Consider the following 22,675-nt stretch of genomic DNA (forward strand, 5'->3'; position numbering starts at 1 on the left):
ACTTCCTGTTGTTCAGCGTTGCAGTGGGATCCTCCAGTTCCCAGGGCAGGAGAGTTCATGGTGCTGAGCCCTTGCTTAATCCCCGCTGTGCCAGCAGATGCGGGAGGTGCTAGGTGCTGCCTGTCAATCCAGTCGGAAAATAAGGCTCAGTTCATAAGGAGGAGTCCAGAGAGCAGGGGCAGAGCTGCAGGGCATCGCTCTGGAAGCAGATGCCACTTTGGGGAGCCTCCTGCAGGGAGCTGGTTAACGGGATAAGGTCATAGCACTGGGGCTGAGCCGGCTGCGCAGCACCACGAAGCTGCAACCAGTGTTGAAGACAATGAGTTCCTTAGTGTTTTACTGAGTGTCCTGTGGTCACCTTTACAAGTGAATTCCCCTCCACTGGGTAACGAATTATCAGATCCAGACGGAGAAAGTCTCTCATCATTCTCCTCCTCTGAGGTAACTCAGATTCTTTGTAAATTAACTTGTTTTACAAACTGGAAGCACAGGACACAAGAACAGTGGTTAAGAATTTCCTCCAAGTAGTACTCAAGTAGATGGAAACTTAATATAGGTCAGATTGCTATGCCAAATTCCAACTATCCAAATTGGGTAGCTGACTTTCAGCTTTCCTAAATCCCTTCTCAGATATAAGCATCACTAAGCAGCTCAACCCATGTGTCTCTATTGCAATCATGTCTATCGATAAAGCCACACAGAATGTGAGCTCCTTCGGGCTGAAGCTCTTTGATGAGCTCTCTTTAGAAAATTGGAGATGTGTTTTCCACCTTTCCTCCCCTCACTCTGGTATCTCTGACTCCAAAGAGAGCTGATAACCTGTCTTCCCCTCATCCTGGCTTCATACTTACCATAAACTGCTATATACTTACCATAAAACTACCATAAACCATAAGCAGACCAGTCCATAAGTGTGCTGTCACTCCACAGCAGGGTCATCGTCCTTCTCCCTTTTTTCCCCTTTTCCTGTCCTTTCCCATCTTTTTCTGTAGTGGAGTTAAAGTTCATTTGTTTATGGCTGAGCACATTTTGTCAGCCTTCCAAGCAGCAAGTACTGCTTGGCAGGGTGATGCTGAGACTGCGTGAGCCAACAATTATACATACCTTGAAATTAAGGTTGTATGCTCCCAATTTCAGTTTTTATAGGGGAAAAAGTATTGCTTCATGTTACAGAAGGAAAGTGGAAGAAGTGGAGAAAATGCAGTGTTTCAAGCAAGGTTTGATCCAAGAAAGAAATCCAAACAAGTGCTGTCAGCTTGTGGCCTCTACAGACAGGCAATTCCGTAAGAGGACGTGAGCTCTGCAACGTGCTCCTGTGTCGGGAGACTTGGCTCTGCTGATGCTGGAGTATGGGGAGAAGGGGCCAGTGATTACTTGAAGATGCTGTTTCCAAAATGAGGAAGCCTCCTCATGAGGCGGGATTAGAGGAGAAAGGCCCTTCACACTGATTAGGTAAAGATTTGGGGAGGAGATGGACAGGAATGGGTGTCCTTCATAGATGTCCTCTGAGAGTGGTGACCAGTCAAGCAGAGGAATGTGTGTGCAGGAGGTCCTGCAAAGTGTTTTTCCTGTAAATTCTGGCTTGGAATGAAACCTAGGTGGGAAGAGGGCACTCGTGGGTGTGACTAAGCCCGGGGAGTTTTGGGACACTCTGGGGTCATGCTGGAGTGTCGACTACCAGGATTTATCCCTTGGATGTAAACCACCAAAGTTCTCACTAAGTTTATGCCTGCACTCCACGGTGTCTCAGTGCTTCGCTTGTACAACGAGGCTCGTAGCCGTAGATAAATTCATTATATTTGGAAAGTCTCATAATATGTACACATTAAAAAAGGGCAGACACAAACGTGCATAAAATTCAGGGTGAGAACTGTTGGAAAGAAATTTTAGTAGGAGACAGGCAGTGATTTAGGGGACAGATGATAGTTGGGATTATGGAAGAGTTGGACTGATATGTTCCTGCTTTCTTAATTGGAAAAAGATCCTGGGGGAATTAAAAACCCACAGTAGGTTTCTATCAGGAGCTGGCCACCAACGTTTAAATACTGGCTTTGGTTTTGCCCTATGGTGTGAGATAGCAACCCCATTCAGCAATATGTTTTAATTAATGTGTCGGTTCCCTCCTCTGGAAAACAGAGATCAAAGGTTTTTAGAAAATGCTTCCTTCCCACATGGAGGGAAATTCCTAGTATTATTTTTGGAACTGGGGTTACCATAAGTTTTCCAGGAAGAAAATTGCAAATCTCAGTGCTCCACAGGCCATCTGCTTAATTTCTTCTTTTTTTTTTCTTTATACATGAGACATTTTGGAGCCTGTGTGTAATCAGACAGTCGCGTTGACTGATTCTGGCGTGTCGCAGAACAAACACCTTGTAGCCTGGACCAGATGTGGGGAGGCTAATGAGGTGTCTGTAACCAGAGTGTGAAAACCTGAAGCTGCAGCAAAGGATTGGAATTTGATACCTCTTGAGGTAATGGAAATTAGTGCTTTAAGCAGAAGAGAGACCATAGATTGGGGGAAAAGTGCTATTAAAGGCAATGAAGCAGTACATGAATTAGAAATGAGGGATGTTACTTTGAGAGTTAAAGGCTGGCTGGAAAGGGAGGTCCCTGAAGAAGTTTTCATGGTGCTTCTCTATATTTGATTATTTTGACTGCTGAGAAAACACAGCTTGCAAGCATGTAATTTAAATCCATATTCTGCTTTCACCTGGAGTGTGATTTCATATCTTGCACCAAGAGGCTGAGCAATCCTTGTGGGGATTGCGGTCTCAGTTTCTGCACAGAGTCCGGAGCAATGAAGTGGGTGCTGGTTATGGGCCATGAGAGGTGACACACAGCCACTTCTCCCCGCTGGTCACATGTAGATGGAAATGGGGGTGGTTGGAAAAAGAGACTCTTTTGGAAGCTACCAAGGGATTCTGGATTTCTTTTCTGCCTTGGCAGGAGCAAGAAAGCTCAACTTTCCAGCTGTGTGCAGTCCCCTCAGACCACTATTACTCATTTTGATATGCTTTATCCTCCAGACCCATAACTCATGTGTAGAACTCTTGGTGACCGTATTTTTCTCTTCACTTGATCTTTTGACATCTCCCTTGGAGCGTGACAGCCTGTTGGGCTTCACAAGTGGCAAGGGCAGAAGTAGCTGGTCTTATAGACAGAGATGTAGCTCTGCCTTCACCTCGCTGGTACTGGATCCTTGAAATGTGCATGGTGGGGTAGCTGGGAGTCTGCACGCCATCATCTCAGAGCTAAAGTGGGTCATCCATGCTCCCAGTGCCCATTGGCTCCATGGGAACTGAACCTAAGGAGCTGTACCAGATGGGGCAACCTCTGGAGCACAAGACATGCAGTGCATGCTGTTGCCCACAATGGTGGCTATCCAGTGAAGTGACTTTTAATCTGGAACTTGCTCTTTGGTGTTTGTAGTAATTTCAGGCTATAAAAAAAACCCATTCCCCAGGGTAGGATTCCTCCCCAGCAGCTGTTCTCTCAGCATAACACGGGTGTTGTGGGCTGGAGCGGGTGAGAAGCTTCTTGGGGTTGTCCTGGGGCTGTCAAACTCCCCTCAGATGTGCAAAACTGCATTTAATTTTGAATGCAAATTTTTTATGGTGACATTCTCCCAAAATAGCAAGGAATGTTTTACCACCCCTTGGAAATACAAGGAAAACCCCATAGCTTGGGGTATCTTGCTAGCACCCGGGCATTGCATGTGTTGCCACTATCTAGAGAGATAGGAATAATTATTTTAAGTTATCCTTCTTAGTTTAGGGCTTTTGTTTTCCTTTGAGGCAGGGCTCTTCATTCGTCTTCCTTTGGGAAATTCCATATGTTTGTTTTGCTCTTGTCTGTTTGTCATGTTGAAGCAAAATGATGCGATTGACCTTTAGGGTTATGGATGAAGCCTAGTTTCCGATCTTCGCTAATTTAGGATAGCTGCAGGAAAATCTCAGAAGCACTACAGATATTACAGATGAAAGCAGAAGCTGAACAGCTTGAAGAGGTTCAGCACTTTGGAAATTTGTAAATATTCAGCTGAGAGAGAAGTGGAGCATATGCGTATGATAGATTTACTGGGTGTCCTTGGCAACCTTCGCCCTGACTGAAGCAGAGGAGGAACAGCCATTACTTTAAAAAAAAAAAAAAAAAAAAAAACCAACAAAAACCAAAAAACCAACAGGAAATCTGTTTGAATTTTGCATGCAGAGTCCCTGACCATATAGATTAGATGGCCTTGCTCTTACATCCCAGTGAAAGTCAAGGCTCGGAGAGGAGGCAGAGGGCGGTGGTGCTGCCTGGGGACCCGTGCTGCTTCCCGGTGGGTCCCAGCCGGAGCCTGGGACGCCGTCCTCCAGGCATTGCTTCCTTTGCAGCTGCTGAACGCTGTCTGTGGGAGAGTCGCTCAGTATTTTTCTCAGGGATTTTGGAACATGTTTTCAGCACCACGTGGATCACATGAAGTCCCTGGTTAGTGCTGGAGCGAGGAGGAAAGCTGGGTGCGATTCCCTGCTAGTGCGATGGAGTCCTCCCCTTCCCCGTGATCCGCTCCGTCCCTCCCAAGGAGTTTCTGAGGAGGGGGCAGCAATCTCTGAATTCAGCTCCAAAGGACTCGGGAAAGAAAGCTCTATCCTGTGCAACCTGCTGTAATAAACATCAGCCCAGAGCCTGTGGGACAGATGGATAAATCCTCCGAGCCCGTGCCGACAGGGACCGCTCCATGTAACCGGCTTTTGGTGGCCGGGTTTGTACGACACGAAACGTTCAGTGAAGCTGTTCCTGCTAACCAGGCTCTGGTTTAACCATCAGACAAACTCCTGCTTCTCGCAGCATCCCTGCCTGCCTGCTTGCCCTGCCCCTGAGGAAGTCATGGCTCTAATGGAGCGAAGCCACAGCAATTAACTCGAAGGCACCGGGTAATTAGTGACAAGGCTGTTTACATATCAAGCTCCCTTTTTCTGACCCAGTGATTTGGCACTTTGAACGCAGCTGCTGGTTTAATGCTGAAGCCAGCCTTTTCCCAAGGAACAGCAAACTTGGCTGCGAGAGAAACGAGAGAAACTCTTAAAAATGTGTTGCCTAATTGCTGTTGCTTAATTAAACAAAAGAACATGCCAGCTCTGCATTCTGGCTGCGCTAGAGAAGGGAAACAAGCAAAGCTGGGAGGGGGAAAGCTCAGAGGAAGCCTGGGGCAAAGTGGTTTTGTGAAGGTCTTAATGGTCTGCCAACTGCTGCTGAACTTTTTCACTGGGCTGCAAAAGCTGTTACAAATTTGTCTTACTCCTGTCCTTTCTTTTCTTTCCCACACAGAGCCAACTCCAAGAGCTGACAGCTTGGTGTGGCATAGGTTGGATGGGAAGGTGTTTGGTTTAGCAAGTCCTGGAGGTTTGTTTCTTGCAATCCCCCCTGGTTGCTTTGAGCAGGAGGAAGGTGGGTGTCCTCTGGTAGCCAGCCCCTGGGCTAGCAAGTCAGACCTGCCTGGGTCTGGAAACGTACGGTTGTGTTTGCATGCTGCTGGGCCCTCAGCTGAGAAACACTCCAGACAGAACTTGTTTCAGCACAGCATCCTGGAAATAGGCTTATTTTGTCCCGGCTGTGTTGCCCTGGTGTCTGGGCTGCGCAGTCCCACTGCTTCCAGGTCTGTGGTCAGTGTGTGTTACATACAGTCAGCTGTGTCTGCACCCATGGGGTGGTCGTGCCTGGTGCTTCACAATTCTGCCTCTTTGGCTTTAATTTCATAGGATTTTTTTGTTTGATTGCTTCTTTTGCATTTTGTTTTGGTTTTGGGGATATTCAGTAGCATTTTACTTTGCGTGGCTGGACTTTGAGGTCTAGAGGTAGGAAAGGCTTGCATAATCTTGATCTCTTCGCCGCCCATGGCGGGGTCCTCTCCTGGGAAGCTGGAGGCTGAGCAGCAGTGAACTGGCTACGTTCACCGGTGGGAAGTGCGAACAGGAAGGTGTTGATGTTCAAACTCAGTAGCCAGCTCCCAGCCAGCTCGTTTATAGCATTAAGCGTCTGCTGCCATGGAAAGGCCACGTTCAAGCAGAATATCCATATGTGGGTCTTGGATGACAGTGAAGGGTGTGAATGAGTGGGTGTACTCTTCTGCTGCATGGAGACGACTATGTGCAGCTCCTACCCTTGCGAGTTCAGAGAGCAGTTGAGATCCATCTGCAGAAATGCACTGAGCCTCTCCAGCAGTTACATGGCTGTTTAGTCTTGGAAGGAAGGGCTGGAACATAACATCAAAGGTAGATGGATGAGGTTGCGGGTCTCAGACATCTGCTAAATGCATCGCAGGTAGCGGGGATGGCTGTGCTGCAACTTTAAATTCCCAATGCCTCTAGCAGGGAAGAATTCCCATTGCCTGCATTACATCGCAGTCCAAGTACGCAGCCTGCGCTGTGCTGCAATAGGGTTTAATTATTTTTCCAGACCAGCTTTTAATCCACTTATTTTTCAGTAGGCCTGTTTGAACATAAATGAATGTAATTAAATGTGTATTTCCCAGTTGGACAAAGGCAAGGGAGAGGAAGGCAGCTGGCCTGGGAGGAGGCACAAAGGCTTTGAAACAAGCTGCTGTGAGGTGCTCTGATGCTCATTTTGGAGTTAGTGAGTGTTCAGTGAGGAAGATGCCAGGGAAAATGTGGCTTATACCCATGTGAATTGCCTTGATCAAAATCCTCCTGCTTGTTGCGGAAGCGTGTGGGACTCGGCAGGAGAAGCGGTGAGAAAAAGAATATCTCTGGAATCTCAGTTATTGATATTGCATGTACATGTGTGTGTGTGGACATGTCGTGCTATTGCTGTAGATCTGTTGGAGTTGTATCATCTGATGAGGTGCTGAGCAAAGAGCTCTTAAGGTCAAGACGTATTGGTGTCACACACTGTTTTGCAGGGTTGACCCACCTGAATAAGGTAATGAGATACCTCAGTGTGTGTGTGTTATCACTTCAGGACACCAATTGCTTATGAAACATGGTCACCAAACTCCTAAAGGACACTGGCAGGTCACAGAGACACAATGAGGTGAAAAAGACCAGGACAGAAGTCTAGGTTTTCTCTCAATTATTTTCTCACCCCATTTTTTGCAATTACAGTTAAACAACATCTGAACCTTTAAATTAGAGGGTTATAGTAGAGTTGTGTTCCGTGGTGCATGCAAGAATGGGTCTGCACCTGCATCGGAGCACAAGGAAGAGGTGTAGTCCCACCTTGGTCTTTTCCAAGAACCCAGTAGTTACCAAATTTGCAGGAAAGAATATCTGCTGTGGCCAAAAATAATTCCTCCCCTGTGACCAACCAGGAGTGGGTATCTGTCTGGCCATCACATCATCACTCACACAGCTGTTTGGCTTGAAACCTGGAAGGTGGATATTTTAAGGGTACTGTTTGAAATATGAGGGTGCTTTCTCTATCCTACCAGTGGGTTCAGCCGAAGCTGAACATCCCTTTACCTGCTGTCTCCTTCAGGATGTACTGGGGAAAATACATCTTTTGGTAATGCAGAAGTCTCACACCATGCAAGGTCCTCCTCTACATTTCCGCAGGAGTTTTCAGGGGTGTGAGAGGGAAGGAGCCGTGGTTATACCTTCGCAGGCAATAAGGTTAGGGTCTGTTCTTAACCGCTGGTTATTACAAAATTGTCAAATCCGCTTGCTTCCACCAAGAGGAGGAAATCTCTTAGAAGTGCTGCTTCCTGACTGCTGCTTGCCTTCATGTAGGAGATGTTGAAAAAGTTGTGGGTGGGTTGTGAGTTTATTATTGATGTGGGATGCAGGAGATGAGACCTCAAGATGAGAAAGGGAACATCTAGGTATGAACATGGGTCAATTTTAATTCTCACACTGCTATGAAGGCACTTGTTGAAGTGTGGAGTAGATTGAACTGGACCAGCGGCAATTCCATCAAGGTACTTTTCACTGATGGAGCACGGTACCTGCCTGTGATCAGATACAAACACGAATTCAGCTCTGTGGGCCTAGGAAAAGGAGTTCCACAACATCTGTTCATGCCTCACCTCTGGAAATGTCAGACCAGCTGGAGTTGCTTGAAAGTACCTCCTGGAACTGAATCTTTGGTTTACTTGCCCATCATTTTGGGACGTGAAGTGGATGAAGTTTCAGTGCCTGAGGTTTGTGTTTTCAGAATTACTGTGAAGACTTTTTGATGAAAATCCTCTGGAGGCTTTAAAAGAAAAAAAAGCCCAAAATTACCATAAAATCTCCTCCCCAGATCTGTGTTCCTCCCTGCGGTGTTCTCCAGCATGCTCCCCCTGCACATGGGGAACGTTCTGTTGGGCTCAGGTTCAGCTACTAGAAGGGAAGATAGCCTGGAGGTTAAGGGATAAATAAGCTGTTGATATTCCTAGAGTTGTTGACCGCTGGTGGAAACTGATGCATGTGTCTCAAGCTCTAGATTTCTTCCTCTTTTCATGCAGCCAACATTAAAACATTCATGCACAGTGAAGCCGCAGTGTAAGGCTCATTTCCCAGTCTGCAGAGGACCGGTTTTGTTTCAGGTAGGAGCCAGCAGCTCCCAGGATCTCTAGCATCTCCCAAGCTGGGAGAAGGGGCAGGAGCAATGTTTCCGAGTTCTTGGTGATGTGGAGTGTAGCTGGCTTGCTCCCTCCCTCCCCGCGGCGGCTCAGTGGGGACAGAAGCCACGCTCAGAGCAGTTTGCCCACCCCTGCAGTGACAGCAGCAACACGAGTGCTGCGTGCGGAGACAGGGCACAGCTGCTCTGGTGAAAGATGAGAAAGATCCTCGGCCCACCCAGGCCTCTGGGCGCGAATCTGGGAACTGCTGCCGCAAAGCAGCAAGAGGGGACAAGGGCAGGGGACAGGGGGCATGGGGAAGCCATGGGCCCATGAGCCGGGGTGAGCTCAGAGCCATCCTGTTCCCTCGGTGGGAGCGGCAGGGCAGAGAGGGGAGTCACTATTTCCAGTCTTGACTTTCACGCTTTATTACTGCTGCTTTCAGCAGACTTGTTTGGCAGGAGGAGCTGTAGGGGGGGCTGCAAACAATGGCTGCTCACATTTTCCAGCTGTCAGATACTTAATGACATTTATTCCCCAGCTCCCTATTTATTTTTTTTTAATTTATTTTATTTTATTTTCTCTCTGGCACAGCCAGCTGAAGTGCTGCCAGCAGCCAGCTTGACCCGAATCCTGGCCCCCATTGCCGCCCTTCCCCTCCCAGGGGACCCTCCTGCCAGGCTGCCCTCCAGCAGCAAAGGGGCTGCTCGCTCAGAGGAAGCAAAGTGCAGAGCAGCCCAGGTGGGATGGGTGTCCCTGGTCTTTCCCTCCCCTTGAGGAACTGTAAAAGTACATTAACAAGATGGATGCGTGGGAGGGAAGTGTCTCCTCCTTGAGAGCAAGGAAATAATTTGTTTTGTATATGGAAAAGGCATCTGTTCTCCGCACAGACTGCTGAAAGCAGCAAAAGCTATCGGTCTTAGCATCCCAGAGAAGGGGAGGGCTCAGGGGTTTGACAGCTCCATCCTCCTGCTCACCCAAAGCCACCAGTGTCCCTGCCTTTAACCCTCTGTAGCCCCCTTCCTGCAAAGGCTGGGAGATTTGCATTGGTCACGCACGGAGCCTTCTCCCACCATCCTGGCCCCTTTGGCGATCGCGGGGCTGCGGGTTCAGCCCAGGCTCTGAGCAGGCTGAGGGCTGAGCATCACAACCTGCGGGTTTCCAGTCACTTTCTTGAGCCCTGCTGCTGCTGGCTTGGGTTGGCGCGGAGCTCAGGAGTGTGCTAAGTATTGCTGCAGCCCAGTTTGTTCCGTTATTCTTGTGAATTAGCAGGCAATTTATATTCAGTCTTTCCCAGGGGTAAGGGTGATGGGGGAAGAGGCAGAGAGGAAAAAGGAAAAGCACCTTTGGACTCTCTCCAGATTTTTGAATTCTGGAGCTGAGGTGCATCACACCACCTCTAAAATTATCCTTTCCACCTAGCTTTGACTCTAGGCATACAGTTTGCCCCTTTTTATGATATATGCATGTATAAGGGCATATACGCATGCATAAGATACGTAAGTGCGTGTACGTCTGTATAAACTTGGTACTCGGTTTGTACACACGCTGTCCCAACATGCCTGCTGCTGTGTATGAGGGTGCTTGTGTGTTTAGATGATAAGAGCTATAATGCTTTCAGAAAGCTGCGGCCTGGGAACATCATCCTGCAGATTTACGGTGCTTTTATGCCACGCTGCAGGGTACCTGCTAGGTATGCGCTCTCATATCCATGCTGCTTCCCTCCCATTGTGCGCTCTGGGTTTTGCACAGCATCTACAGGGAAAAAAAAAAAAAAAAAGAAGCTAATTTAGGAACACCCTAGGGAGTTCCAATAAGTTGCTTCAATCAATTCTTTGGTATTCCTGCTTTTATTTATTTTTGCTGCCATCGCAGCAGGGAATCACAGAAGGTCAGCGCTTTAGTTTGTTAATCAGAGTAAAGGCGTGTTACCAATCCCTCCCTGCCCAGAGGGCCCAGGCTCTCTCCAGGCTCTGGGGCAGGTCAGAGTGTGACGGACCCCGCACGGCAGAGCCAAGGCATTGGACTCTGTCAAAGTCTAAGCTGTCATTCCGTGTAGCAGCAAGGAGATGTCCTCTACAGGTTTTGGTTTAAGAGCGGAGAGCCAACGGGTCAGAGTCTTGAGTCACAATTCATTATTGGGATTAAGTGCCAGCCAAAAGCATTTTTCCTCCCCTTTTCACTGGAGAAAGCGCACTTTAATGGCTCTCAGAGGTGGAAAGTGAGGCTGTCCTTCCTCCAGCGCATCAGAGTGGGCGAGAGGACCATCCGGCTCGTGTTTCCCAGGGGCTTGCTGTAGTTTGGAGGAGATACTTGCCAATTTACTAGCAATGCAAAGGCAGGAGCGTGGGACGATTCCCATGGGGTGGTGAGTAGGAGTTGATAGCTTGTACCTCACAGACCTCCTGATGTGCAAGAGAAAAACTCAAGCATAAAGGGCACTTGAAGGCTGTCGTTTCTGCAGACACCACATTATTCCAGTCCACTTCACCTGTGGCTTCTCCTTTTTGCACCATTTCATTTTCTGCTTGACTGCCAATGAAAGCAATATGCTATTTTGATATTATTAGTGGTAGAAAGGCCTAATCAGACCTTTTCTTTCCTTGACAATATCTGCCCTGCCTGCCTGGGAGCTGATCCAGCCTGCCTGGCCGGTCATGCAGTGGGATTTCCCAAGGGCCGCGGCACAGCATCCTCCTCCCGTTTCTGATGCTTGTCCCATTTACCAGGCATGGAAGACTGTGGGAAAAAGTGAGCCTGACTTTGTCATCCTCCTTGTTCTAAACTGACACCTCCCTGGATTATTAACTTGGCTATCGAATCTCAGATGTGGGCTGAAACTTGGCAAAGAAGGTATTTGGGCAAAGTGTGTGTGTGTTGGGGACAGGATATAATGGATTTTGTTGTAGGAAGCATCCTGGATTAGGGACATAAGCACAGTACCAGGGATGAGGTTTGCCTTGGTTGTAACTGTGCTGGAATATGTATGCTGTAATGACTGTGAAGGCCACAAGCAAGGGTCTACTTACTCCATCAGCTCAGAGCTGGTCCAGGCCCATTCCCACGGCCAAGCCTGCTTTCTCCTTGGCTTGCAGACTGAACCCAAGTGACTTGTCTCCATTTCCCAGAAGTCCCAATAACAGCTTTTTACTTTAAAGGTTGGCTGGGAGAATTAACATGAGAGGTTCTGCGCTGGAAACTCTGTCTACCGATGCTTAGAGGCGCAATTAATTGCTGTGGTTTATTTCGTGTATTAAACCAGAATTTATACTGGCAAATGCTGGAGTTGTAACATCTGGGTTTATGTTGGGAGCTGGGCCAGGTGAGGAGATGTGGCACTTCCCTAACCAGGGCTGAGCTTACTCTGCACACTGTCCTCGCTGGTGTTGAGCTGATGTGACCAAGTCCTGGTGGAAGAGCTCCTAGGGCTCACCAGCACGTGTGTCCCGGCATCGTGCGTACCACAGCTGTGCTGCTGCGGGCTGGCATCACGCTCGGTATTGACTGCAGCCATGGGCACCGCTCTCAGCTTTGTCCTCACTGAGCCTGTGGTAGACGTGGCTGGATGGGTCCTAGCACAGCGGTTTCTTAGGTCAGTGTCATGGTTGTAAGTCCAAGTTGCTGATGCTCTTATACTTTTTTCTAACCTTTATTAATAGCACATTATATGCTTAATCTGCCTAAGCAGACCTCGACCTGAGAGACCAGAAAAATGGGGTCTGCCCGAAACCAAAACAAAGCAGGAAATTATCTTACAAGTCTAGTGCTGGCCTAAACCATTATTGCCATGTCTCTGGCTTTCTTCACAGCAATGTGATTTATGGGCAGGGCACTTGTCCTAGTTTCAGATTTCTTCCGTTAGTATTTGTGGGCCGTGCTTCATGCTGAGCTGCTGGACTTCCGACCCCTTCTTGCCACTAAATGCATGGTTGAGTCTCGTCAGGGTCATTCATTACGGTGCTCAAAGTACAGTAAGAGAAATGTGGATTTCTCCCTGGGAAACTTATGAAGTTCCCCTCTCCCCCTCCGCAGATGTGATATAACCATCTAAATAAGCTGTGGAGTTAACCCTTGGCCACAGAGGCCAGAAGGTGTGTAGGGACCCTCATGACCCTGCCTGTCTGTGGTGATGCTCAGAGGCAGCCATCAATTTCTCAGGAGGGTCCCTGTGCAGAAGTAGTATGAGGTGGAGAGGAGCAGAGCTGGTGGCTGAGCACCACCCTGTCTGCTTCTGTGTGTCTGTGCTGCCACGGGACAGCCAGCTCAGCTGGCACAGCAGCTAGCTATGTAGCCAGCATGTAAGCAACAGCTGGATTTAATCTGCCAAATTGAGAGAGGGCTTGGGGAGTGGCTTTGAAGGGATAGGCAAACCTAGGGTGTCTGGGTTTTGTGCCACTTTACCTATGGTTGTATTTTGAGCCCCCCTTAGGGCTAGAGATTTGTCATTGACTGTAGTGGTTCTGTCGTGATGCTTTCCTGTGCCTGTATGTGGGCTCAAACCCATTCAGCCTTATATGTAGTGGTGGGGGAGATATTCGAGACATGTTTTAATTCTTCTACGGCAGAGGGTAGTGAGGGAAACCCACCCGGCACAGTGTGGTTAGCAGGACCCTATAAAGCATGTTGACATGCCCATAAAGTGCATCAGCTCGTGTGCTGTGTGCCAAATGGCAGTGTGGTCACAGTCATCGCTCCACTAGAGCAGATGGTGAAATGCTGAAAAAGGTGTTTCACTCCTGTGGAAGGAAAGGTCACCTGGCCAAGGCCCGTCTCTGCGTTGGGGAATCACCACACTGTGCTCTGACACCTAGAATCATAGATGGTTAGGGTTGGAAGGGACCTTAAAGATCACCTAGTTCCACCCCCCTGCCATGGGCAGGGACACCTCTCACTAGACCACGTTGCTCAAAGCCCCATCCAAAAAACTTCTCAAGCTTTGCACACCCTTTCCCCTTTTGCCCTGCTGGACCCAAGCAAGGAGAGCTGAGGAGTATTTTCTTTCATTTTGTTTCACCAGCTTTCTAATTTAAGTCTCCCTGTCACTTCCTCGCTCCAAAACTACTTCTTTGGCAGGGCCGGGAGAATGAGTCACAGCCATGGGCCGGGATCCTGCCTCCTGCTTTGGCCGGCAGCGCTGTGGCTGGTTCGGTGCAGGCCTGCTGGGGATGCTCTGGGGATGCTTGTGTGCACCTGCTTGCTGCAGGGGATGGAGGCACTAACCTGGAGCAGGGGGGAGGCTTTGCTGGTGTGAGTAAATGAGTAGGTTAATGAGCAACAAAGCTTACCCTGATGTATGACTCCGGACTATTTCCTAACTCGCTGCTTTCCGGGGAGAGGGCTGTGTGTGCTTACCTGGTAACTCCAGCAAACTTCTCCCAAAGGCAGGATCACCCTGAAAAGCAAAAGCACATGAGAGATGTATCTACGCAGAGGCTGCCTCTAACACCATGGGCCAGAAAATTAAACTAGATTGTAAACAAAGCTGTTCCTTAGAGATCGAATGGATTTTGCAGACTTTGGCTGAATAGGTGTAGCCTTTCCATGAGGCTCATCGGGAACATGGGGTTTGTTCTTTCTGCTGATGTCTGAGTTTGTGCCTTGTGCTGAACCCGCTGCTGGAAGCAGAAGCGCAGTTCCAGTTTTCAGTGCTATGAAATCCAAGGTTTCCTGGAGATATCCCTCCTGGTTTCCAGTATGGTGGGACCCTGTGGGCCAGTCCTCAAAGATTTGGCTCCTGCATCCCACTGCTGGGGAAAAAAAGCAGAGAAAGTATATATGCAGACCCTTGGAAAAACAGCCCGGTGATTGCGTCAGTGAAAATGCAAGCGGCTGCTTCCGATAAGAAAGAGAGGGAGAGCAGCAGGAGGGAGGGATGTTTTGCTTCTGGTGCACAATGTTAAAAGCTAACAAAAAGCCCCTCTTAAGGATAAAGGAGACTCTCAGAAGTGCTGTAGCCTGTTTGAGATATGCAGAACTTTGTCCACAATCTTGAGGACTTCCAGGCTAGCTTCAAGCATCACGTGTGCCAGCCAGACAACAATGAACCCTTTGAAACATTTTGGGTCAGAGTACTCTTTGCTTGGAGGGTGAAAGGGAAGGGAGACTGGTGCTTTGGTCTTGAATCAGCAGCTGTCTGTGGTGAGCCCCAGATGCCATCTGTGGATGGCAGGGCTGGCTGCGGCTCCTCTAAGCCGGCTGGTTCCCAAGGGACCGAGGTCTCCCACAGACGCGGGCCTTCTGCAGAGCCATTGCTCTGCAAGGCTTGAAGCTTCTCTGCCCTAGCTCTGCAATTTCAAAGAAAGCTTTTAAAATAACGTGGGAGTCCGTGAAATTATCCTGCTGCGATGTGTCAGCTGTTGACACAGCAACATGACAGTATGTCATCACTTATTTCCTGCTTGAGGGATCGTAAAGCCTTTTTGCATGATTTGGGGACATCTGCTTTCCAAAAGCTAAGCTTTATTGTATCCCTCTTGTCCTCGCTGTCCTCCTCTTCCAGACTTGGTCTCTGGGGCCTTCCCTTAACCTCATTCCTGAGTTCTCCAGATTGAGAGCTTCTTAAAGCCTTCAGTTGACTTGGGCATGGGAGAAGGAGTTACCCACCTTCTTGTACGTGTTGGGGCTGCACTGGCCAGCTGGCACAGAGGGCCCTGCTCTGAGCTGTCCCTTTGGACCACCGTAATCATATAAATAAGTAACAACCTTTCCACAGGAGGGCTGATGAAACTTATTTTTCTGTGTGTTTAATGGGCATGTAAGTCTGACCTGATTCCCTGTGTAGCCTGGGACCAGAAGTGCTTGCAAGCCAGCCGACCTGTTGGACACAAAAGTGCATGATATGGCACCAAAGTGAGATACAAGAATTGCCTCGCAGCCCTGGTTTGAGGCGTCCAGTCACGGTGGGCAGCCCTCAGCCCATGCCTGCAGGAGAGTTTGAATCTCGAGCTGCAGTGAGAAGCCCACCCTGTCCAGGCAAACCCGGGTGCATAGGCTATTGAGAAGCTCATCTGGGGCTCTGGCCCTTCCTGGTGCTTCACTCAAAGCATCTCTGTTTTTTCCAGAGGAGTCACAAGCTGCTGCTGCTGTGGCCTGGTGTAAAATCCAGCCCAGGATTGCTGGAAAATTGGAGGTCGGTGTTGTCACTCCTGACCCATCACAAGACAGTGCTTTTGCTTCCACCAATGCCCCATAAATCAGAGCCTTTTCACCTTGCCAGTGCAAGGCCAGGTCCATGTGCAACCAGGAGTCAGACTTATGGATGGTGTCATGCTAAACCCTTTGGAGAACTGCTGAAGAAGGAGCTTGGCTCCGGTCTCGTGTCAAGTAGGATGAAGGAGGGAAACGTCTCCAGCTTGTTTGTGGTCTGGCAGCCAGAGAGCTTTCTGCTGCTGTCACTGGAAACCATTTTATTTATTTATTTATTTATTTATTTTAATATTTGCGTCATTCCTGGGATGTTTCTGCTGCGCACGCCTGTGCCGCAGCCCCGCAGCATGAGCTGAGCTCTGCCAGACCTCGCGGGCTTGCAGGAATGGCCCTGGGCTTCGAAACGGGCTCCACGCTGAGCCCTGCCGTGCCACGCTTTGGTGGGCTTTGCAGGGCAACCGAGAGGCCTGTGCCCTGTTCCCCGCTGCCTGGGCTCGAGTGGCTTCAGCTGGGTGAGCCCCACTTGCCCGCATGGGGAGAGGCTCAGGAGTGTCCCACGCCGGGAACGCGTTCCCGAAGAGTGAGAGGGGAGGGATGCTGCCGTCATAGGAAGCATCTGTAAATAGTAACCCGCAGGGCTGAATGCAATCCTGGTGCTAGCTATGCAAGTCTGCCCATGCCTCTGTTTGCCAACCAAGTCACCATTTAGGTTGTGAGGGTTTTATTCCGTGGCCCAGATTTATTTTGGATGGAAAGCCGCATGTTTCCAGTGAAGTTACACCTGCGGTGATTTATGTTTTGAATTAGCCTCAGCAATGACCAAAACACATTTGTCAAAAGGTCTTGATATTTGTACTTTTTAAAGCTTTTTTTTTTTTTAATTTATTTTTTTATTCTAGAAGTATGCTCTGCTTTTTTAGCAATAGTCTGGGCTGGCAGCAGATTAATGTTTTTCCAACAGCTTCTTGAAATGAACAGCTGTTGTGCACTAAATCAAACAGAAGAACTTTGTGGAAGTAAGTCCAAAGTGATCCTTTTTGAAAACAAAAACAAAATTAAATGCAGTATTATAGTTAGGTGCACGTGCCAGGAGGCTGAGTGAGTAAATGAGACAATAGACTTGTGACTTGCTCTTCCCCCTCATATTTAATCCATCAATAGCTGGCTGTAAATTTATGTTTAGAACAGAAATGTTGGAAAGCGGTGCAGCTCCCGCGCTCTGCAGCGTGGGATGCTCTGAGGTGTTGTTAGTGGTGCAGGGCCTGGGACACCCACCATTCACTGCATGGTCTGTGGTATACCATTGCCTGCTGTGACCACAACATAGGTTTAGGGTTTTTTGTGAGGCCACAGCTACTGGTTAGGCTGCAGGTTTTGTGGATTACTCAGGCTGAGCAGGTGTGTTTTGTATCTTACAAGAGATGAGATGCAAAGTCACAGATGGTTTCCGAAGTGATGCCTTTTTAAAGTTAATACTGGAATAATCCCTGAGCTCTTTCTAAGGGGCTGCTGTACTGGAGATGCTGTCTTTGGGCTGAGATGCAAAATGCAGATCTTTCTCACTGGTTGTGATGGGATTTCTCAGGCCACGTGGTTACCGCTCAGGTGTTTGGGGTGAGTCCCATGGGATGTTGTTACATCCTGGCTACCTTGCTGCCTTCTGTGGCTTCTGTTTCAGTCTCTGCCCCTCTCAGTTGTTGCCCTGGATCATCTTTAGGCAAGTTAAAGGACCTTTGTGAACCAGATTATGATTAGGATCGTTACAAATAAGGTTTATTAGTATAATTAGCCATATTTTCTTTTAAAAATCCCTGCACTGAGATACCTCCTTCTTTAAGCATTCTCTTCTCTGTGCTAGGGAAAGCCCAGACTTGGTACCAGAGAGCGAGAGGGTGACTGGTGCGGTTCTGCTGCTCCAGGCCAGGGAAGAGTTAGCAGCATGAAGTCTGCTGGATGGCAGAGTTCCACTGCCTTCCTCCACGTCATGTGCTGTCGTTGGAGCTGCTTGCAGGTTTTCTTTTCTAAAAAAAAATAAAAAAATAAAAAATATTCTTTTTTGAGAGTTCCTGGGCTTGCAAATTGGGTTTTCAACAAAATGGAAATATTTGCAGAAAGCAAGGGTGAATCAATGCCTGGCAATTTCCTCAGCCACCAGATTCTTTTTTTCTTTCTTGTGGATGAATGCAAAAAAGAATTTAAGTAAAGTCTTTGTGCACATAAAACCCTCACTGTCCAAGCGTGATTGATTAGGGACGCTTGCTATTTTCCTAATTCCCTTACTTAATCTTGGCATCACCCACCTTTTCCGTCTTAGCTATTTCCACTGGAGATGAAACGGTTCTTTGCGAAGGGGCAGGAGACACCCACCCACGTCAGAGCATCCTCAGACAGACGGGCTGCTGTTCCCTGTGGATCATGGCGTGGGGAGTGGGAAGCCACCCCTCCCTGGCCGCAGCTCAGGGCAGCAAAGCCATAGCGAGCCTGACCCTATTTGACTTCTCCTTTCTAGATCTCAGTCTCCATAAACAGCCTTTTATGGTACTTGCCTTTCAAAGAGGAACCAGGGTGTGGATGGGAACAGTGACAAAGAGCCACTTATGAGGATTGAGTGAGCTCTTACAGGAGACCGGTGCATAATTTTAGGATCAACAGAAAAATCTTGCAATGTCTTAAGCCCTGAAACGTCATCTGAGGTATTTAAATGCTGTCATTCAGCTGCCCAGCAGCCAGGGCCGGAAGGTTTGGGCTCCTGTTTAACAGGGAAACTGAGTCATGGAGATGCTTAGTGACTGGTAGAAGAATTCACAGTATGTTAGAACCAGAGCCAGGAATAAAAAGCAGAAACCCATATGCTGCTTGGAAGTGCTCAGAAAACACTGGCTTCAGCCGTGTGCTCAGCGGGGGCAGACAGCTCCTCATTTTTTAGCATACTAAAAAACAGTTTTGCCCCAGACAGCGGGTAATGTCTCTCAGCCTGCTGGGGTGACATCAGTGCTGGGGCTGCAGCTGGGAGCCGGGATGCAGAACACGTCGGTGCTGTGAGTAATAATAACAGCCTGAGCTCGGGGAGGGGAAAGGGAAGTGATCCACGCCGGCATCCCTGCGAGAGACACTGTCCCCATGTACGCCACCGGGCGATATTTGCATCCGGGTTCCCCGCAGGCTCGGGGCTGCTGTTCATCCCACGGCTGCTGGCGGGGCTCCCGCTCCGGAGGGCTGCTGTCCCCCGCTGGAGCTGCACCAAGCAGCTGCTTTCCTCGTCTCAGGCAGGCAGAGCGAAGCAAGCGGTAATGGAATAAGCACCTGCGTTGTTCCGACGAGGGACACACGCATCCTTGAGGATGTTGCTTCCTGGTGCTGGTGAGCGCTGAGAAACTGAGGAACAGAACTTGGATAGGAAAGCAGTGAAGATTGCCCACCACTGTGGGTGCTTTTAAGCCCCTGCTGTGAAGAAGGTTGTGGAGGAGCGTGTCTCTACAGGGTTTCCAGTGAGTAGGGCCACGAGCGTGTCAGAAGTTGGAGCTGAACATTGTATGTGTTTAATTTTGTCCAAGTTGTGGCTGCCATCCAGCCTGACTCTATGCATATCTGCCCCCGGTACAGGAATCTGTGCAGACCAAGGGTTTATCTGCTTGGTGGTGGCTATCGGTGTATTTTGTCTCTATGTTTGTTCCAGCAGTGAACACAGAAGTCTCCTCTTTGAAGTCTTGTTCTTCAAGCAGCCATTACAGATGTCCCTGTGCCCGAGCAGCAGCCCACGTGGGACACAGTGTCCAGGCTCAGCAGCCTCCCTGCCCGAGGTTGGAGCTCTTCCCCCACCACAAGGCACTGTGCTCCCAGAAGTGCCATCTGCCAACCCGAAATGGGAAGATCTGCATTGCCAAAGGGCCACAGAAGTTGCTATAAGCACGGCAGAGCTGCAGGGTCAGGACTTAATAGGTGTCAGGTGTAAGAGGTGCTTTGCCAAAGCACCCCAAACCTGCAGCGCTTCCCTGGTGCGCTGGATCTGCAGGGAAAGTCCAGGCAGGCATGCCAAGGAAATATAGGCACAGGCTTGCAATCTCTGAGCCATGTGCATTGTGTACTGTGGGTTATAAATAAACTGCATCACTGGCAATGTGCTTGTGAGAGAGGCTCGGGAGGATGGTGGCACCAAAAAACCGCAGCTCTGTTTCATTCGGGCTGTTTGGTGCTTCCAGTTTGGTGCTTGGTCACCAGCACTGGAGTGATCAATGGGAAGGGCTGGCTGTCAGAAGAGTGCTCCCTTCTGCATTATACCAGTCCCCAGGAGTCCAGTCCTTGAACTGCTTTTGCCCAGAGTTATAGCTCTGTGTCTTATTTCTACCTTTTGGCTGTGAGGAAGAAGAGAAGTGAAGGTACGTGCCTGTAGGAGAGCAACCCAGACTCAGAAATGTGGGATGTGCTGCTGATCAGCCCTTTGCAGAGGGCGCATCTGTTAGTTGCTTTCATGGAGAGACATGTGCCCGCTTCCTCCTGGCTCAACCCTTCGGCCACACGTGCACTGGCCAAACTAGGAGCTGACGCACCTTCCCCATGTTCTTCCAGTGACTCTCGTGAAGCTCTGCTCTGCCTTTCTGTAGGCCCATTCCCAAGCCAGGGTAATGTGACTTCTGCCTGGAAACCTCTGTCAGAGGAAGCACTACCCCGTAGCACAAGTCTTCCTTGCCTTTCTCCCCCAGGCAGGTTTGCTGTAGGTCGCTCCCATCGGATACAGCACCCGCAGCCGCTGCTTGGCCACCCGCTGGGACGGGCAGCAGCTCCCGGGCAGCTCACAGGGGAAAATTGATGCTGCTGCAGCAGCAAATCTTGCGATTTGGTGCTACAGGCATTTTAATTCTATTACTGTGCATTTATAGGGGTTTTTCTTAACACACTAATTAACCAACAGTTTGAATTGATGGCGATATTCTGAGCTCTATTACAAGCGGGCGATTGTAACTCAACATCCCAGCTGGCCCTGTGGCACAAAGGAGGGATTTGAAAGGGCTGCTCTGTGCACAGCACTTTTGGCAAAGGCCCCTTCATCCCACCGCTGGATCGAATGTCCTGATAAAGAGATGGAGCTGAGTGAGCTTGTTTCACTCCGAGGAATGGCGTTAGGAGCCGGCGACCCTGGGATCTGGTTCTGATTTGCCATGAGACATCAGGCTCCTTACCTGCAAGCCGGGGAAAATGATACCTCTTTTGCAGGGGCCTTGCAGGGCTCAGCTAAGGTTAGGAGTGGAGATGGAATAGCTGTGACATTTTATTGTTATCATTAACGATGTAGAGTGAAGCCAGGGCATCTCTGTGAATAATCACTGCAGTTCGCCTTTTGAGATTTGGCTGCATTATTTTTCCCCCTCCTCTCCCCTCTGCTAATCAGAGCAAAGCTTGACTTTGTAGGAGGAGGGCTCAGAAACCAACATTTCTCAGTGTCTGAAGAAAAAGCGGAGTGTTTCCTGGTGTAATTAGGTCCAGGCTCTCAGGAAATGAAGGCCGTCTAGTTGATAAGTGTTTAGTAATGATTACCAAGCTATGGCTGGGGAAAGCGAGCAAAGTGTTTTCATTTCAGAAGCAGCAAATCCAGCTGAGACTTGTGGTGTGTGTCATGTATGGTGGCAATTGTCCAAGTGGTATGTGGCCTCACTCGCTGAAGCACGAGCCAAATTCACCCTGGTGTAACTCCACCAGAGACACTGGAGCTGTACCAAGAGCCAGAGCAGCAGTGGACAATGTCCGTAACATGGCCCTGGGCTGTGTCGGAGGTGTCATTTTGGAGACGGGTGTTATTCTTTTCTCAAAGCCAGTAATTCCTCTCTCAAATTAGTAACAGTCCTCATCAAAGCTTGGGGAGCTGGAGTAGGGTAAGAGTCACATTTGCAAGGGTAGAATTACATCCTCCCCAATGAAACACCCGTTTCTTCGGTAGTGCTGGATAAACTGAAGATGGAAGAGCATGGGTTCTTTGGAGTGCTTTCATTTGGTGTGTCAACCTCAGCTGTAGCAGTCAGAAGCTCTTAAGAAAGAGGACCTCTCCTCCAGAATTGTCAGGGTCAGACTTTGCTAAGAACACGTCTGGCAGTCGCTACGCTGTGAAATCCACACAGTCCATCTCATGTCAGCGTAGTCATCCTGCCCATCAAGAGAGCATCCTTGAGAACTGATGTGCCCTTAGTGTCCTGGATGAGAGGGTGGGTTGCAGGCCCCCTCCCCTGCCCTGTTTCGTCTGCCTTCATTTCAGAAGATGCATTTTTGTGGGAAAACCCATCCCTGTTTTACTCAGATGGGTTTGAGTTTTAGTGTAACGAATGTTGGAGGAACCTGAGGAAGTTTGCAGTGCTGCTGCAATGGCTCTTGCCTTCCAGGTGTGTAAACGTGTGTGTAGGTGTATTTGCAGCAACCCCCATGTCTTCTGAAAACTCTAACATAGCCCAGCAGTGGGTCTTTCTCAGCCACACATCTACTCTGGTGGAAATAATATACTGATGCCTTAAAATCTCCCAAATCCTTTATTTATTGGAGCTTGTATAAATGTGTTCCAGAAAGGATTACACAGCTCCCCGGAGGATAGGTCCGTCGGTGGCTTTTAAGCACAGTGGCCCAGAAGCAAATCCTGATTCAGGAAGCCTGTAAACTGCTGCTTTCACTGACGATACCCCGTGTGTGAGGGTCACAGTGTACCTGCCACGTCTTTACGCTCTGCCCACAAATGTCCACCCCTGGCCACTGCTGGGGTAGGGTTCCTGGGAGACATGAACCTTTGGCCTGGACTAGCTTGGCAGCCCGTGCAGGTAGTGCCCCTTGCGAGACCTTTCCTTTGCTTTGCAGACCGACTGAGATTATATTACAGAACTACGGATATATTTTTCACTTCCCTCTCTTTCTCTACAAGCATTGCTTCCTTGCAGAAAGTAAATGCGATGCCTCGATGCTGACCCAGTAGTCGTGAATCTATCAGATCAGCATAGAAGTTTCTTTTCAAAGATG

At 49.0% G+C, this 22,675-nt stretch overlaps 1 protein-coding gene across 4 annotated transcripts in view; it reads left to right on the forward strand.

Moving 5' to 3' along the window:
* The window catches only part of P3H2 (prolyl 3-hydroxylase 2), a 74,529-nt gene that overhangs the window by 23,741 nt on the left and 28,113 nt on the right, over nt 1-22,675 (forward strand). The window contains exon 1 of one of the 4 annotated variants that reach the window (XM_054205695.1): nt 931-4,916. The exons of the other annotated variants lie outside the window; for them this stretch is intronic. The gene's annotated coding sequence lies outside the window, so the exon portion shown is untranslated. Of the gene's footprint in view, nt 1-930; nt 4,917-22,675 lie in introns of those variants that run through there. 4 annotated transcript variants of the gene reach the window in all.

This window comes from Rissa tridactyla, chromosome 6 (genome assembly GCF_028500815.1).
Source record: "Rissa tridactyla isolate bRisTri1 chromosome 6, bRisTri1.patW.cur.20221130, whole genome shotgun sequence".
NCBI classification, from domain to species: Eukaryota; Metazoa; Chordata; class Aves; order Charadriiformes; family Laridae; genus Rissa; species Rissa tridactyla.